The sequence below is a fragment of the Micromys minutus genome (genome assembly GCF_963924665.1).
Source record: "Micromys minutus genome assembly, chromosome: 14".
Lineage (NCBI taxonomy): Eukaryota > Metazoa > Chordata > Mammalia > Rodentia > Muridae > Micromys > Micromys minutus.
Window position 1 is genome coordinate 48,602,480 of NC_137983.1, and position 2,152 is coordinate 48,604,631.

Below are 2,152 nucleotides of genomic sequence, written 5' to 3' on the forward strand. Positions count from 1 at the left end.
GATTAGGATCAACAATGTGTAGATATGTGTCTGGCGGTCATATAAGAGAAGTGTCCAACTCCCTGTTATGTGAGAAATGGTGCATGTTAAATCTATTTAGATGTACGGGACAAAAATAATTTTATGGTGAGAAACACCCTTATTCAGTATATATACATATTCTTAAAAATGAGCAGCATAGAGCTGTCATAACGTTTACTACCCGTACTTTTGACTGCCAATAAAGGAAGGTAAACTTCAGTAAAATACAATGCAAGAAAACATTCAAGTTGAAAATATATTGCTCTGGTTGAAAACCATCCTCCTTCTAATGATGTGTACTCCAGCAGCCATGGGCATCCTCATGCCACCCCACTGGCATACACAACACTGGTTCAGCCTTGTAGCTGCAAGTTCACTGGGATACAACAACAAAAATGAACTCGGAAGCAGTAAGACCTTGTAGCATCAACCTCTTGATGGTGGTTTCTACTTTTGGAACCTCCACCACATGTCATTGTCTTCAGATACTGTGTAGTCAATTTTTTTTTTTTTTTTTTGTGGAAAGGGACATTTTGTGGTAGGCATTCAAGGGTGATCTTGTAACAGTTCAGTTTCTTGCTTAGCAAAGTGAGAGTTGATAATAACAGTTTTCTGAGCGGCTTCTCTCTGGACTCATCACTAACAACCTCATCTTCTACTCTCCCTCTCTTAGCACAGGAATTATTGTCAGACTTTCTGTAGCCACAATTTGTACTCGGGTCACATCCTCCACAATTATAACATAGTAATTCCCAGTCCTCTTTGTATGCTCAAAAGAGTTCATGAACTGCTCCAGGCTGATGATACCAGTCTCGGTCAACTGACCCAACACCTAAAAATAAATAAATAAATAAATAAATAAATAAATAAATAAATAAATAAATAAAAACTTTATTTAAGTACACAGTACAGAGAGGCCTCAAAACCAAGCCTTCTCCAAGATGCATTGGAGAAAATGGAGCTATATTCTGATCCAGCCCACTTCTTCAAGCAAACTTGGGTCAAACATACGAGTTTCATCAGGTTTCATCTTTCCAGTAAAGTCACACTGGGGCAGACCACGCCCCTGTCCTATCCTGTCCTATTAGTCTCCCAGTGGGTCACAGTGCTGCCGGATCCAGAACTGACTGCAGAGCCAGCCCCACTCCATGTCTCCTCCCCCCTCCGTGTCTCCTCCCCCCTCCTCGTTTTTTAAATTTTTATCATAACATTCCACTCCCTGAGCTAAGCATATACAAACTATCACAACTGCAAGGTTACTGATTCAGGCATCCTTGGTCTGAGCTATAATATGATCCCCCAGAGAACTGTAGTCACCACACCCTACACTCTAATCTTAACAACCGCCATTATCTCCGATATGGTAAGGCAGTCCTCAACTCCATACTAATCAAAACATAAACCCCAGAAAGTTGTTTTCTATGCTGAGCACATTGTTGCCCCTTGGCCTTTTCTCTCAGACTCTGAGCAGAAGTCAAGCTTCACCCTGGTTCTACTGGCACGGCCTTCACAGGGGGGACTGACACCATTCCTCTATCCACTCTCTAGGACATCACTCAGAGACATTCTCTTAATGTGCATCTATGACATTGTCAGAGTTAAATATCTTCCTTGAAAGTAAAACCCTGAGCCTCACCATGGCACAACAGTTCCCGGGTGGTCAGATATGAATGACCTGCCTATGTGGGCTGTGTACACTAGGAAGGACCCTAGCATGGGGCTGTGACTAAAACATCTCTGCACTGAACAGCTAAGCACCTGAGTATAACTACACAACCTTTACTCATCAGCACTTTTAGGACTTAGTCACTGTGCTAAATTCAGAATGTTTTCCTTAAAAAAAAAAAATCAGACCTAAGTAAAAGGATATTCTCTTATTCTCTCCTTACATAAACCCTGGACATCTTCAAAGCAGTTATCAAGATCTATCATCTTCTGGTGTAATTGAGATCAACATGGAGTCTTCAGCAGGCAGGGTTCATGTGTTTATCTGGATGTTTATGTCCCCTACCAGACTCAGTCACTAATATGTCTTCAGTACATACCTATTATACATTCTTGATCATTGCAAAGAAAGTTCACATTCTTAATAGAATACTTTTGTAGTCTTTTAAATGTTCTAGAAAACATT

At 40.8% G+C, this 2,152-nt stretch overlaps 1 pseudogene across 1 annotated transcript; it reads right to left on the reverse strand.

Moving 5' to 3' along the window:
- Nucleotides 1-468: 468 nt before the first annotated feature.
- LOC308429769 (glucosamine 6-phosphate N-acetyltransferase-like) lies at nucleotides 469-1,051 on the reverse strand (annotated as a pseudogene). The gene is made up of 2 exons: nucleotides 912-1,051; nucleotides 469-853 (listed from the first exon to the last, which is right to left on the reverse strand). The product of its transcript is annotated as a glucosamine 6-phosphate N-acetyltransferase-like (transcript).
- Nucleotides 1,052-2,152: the final 1,101 nt, after the last annotated feature.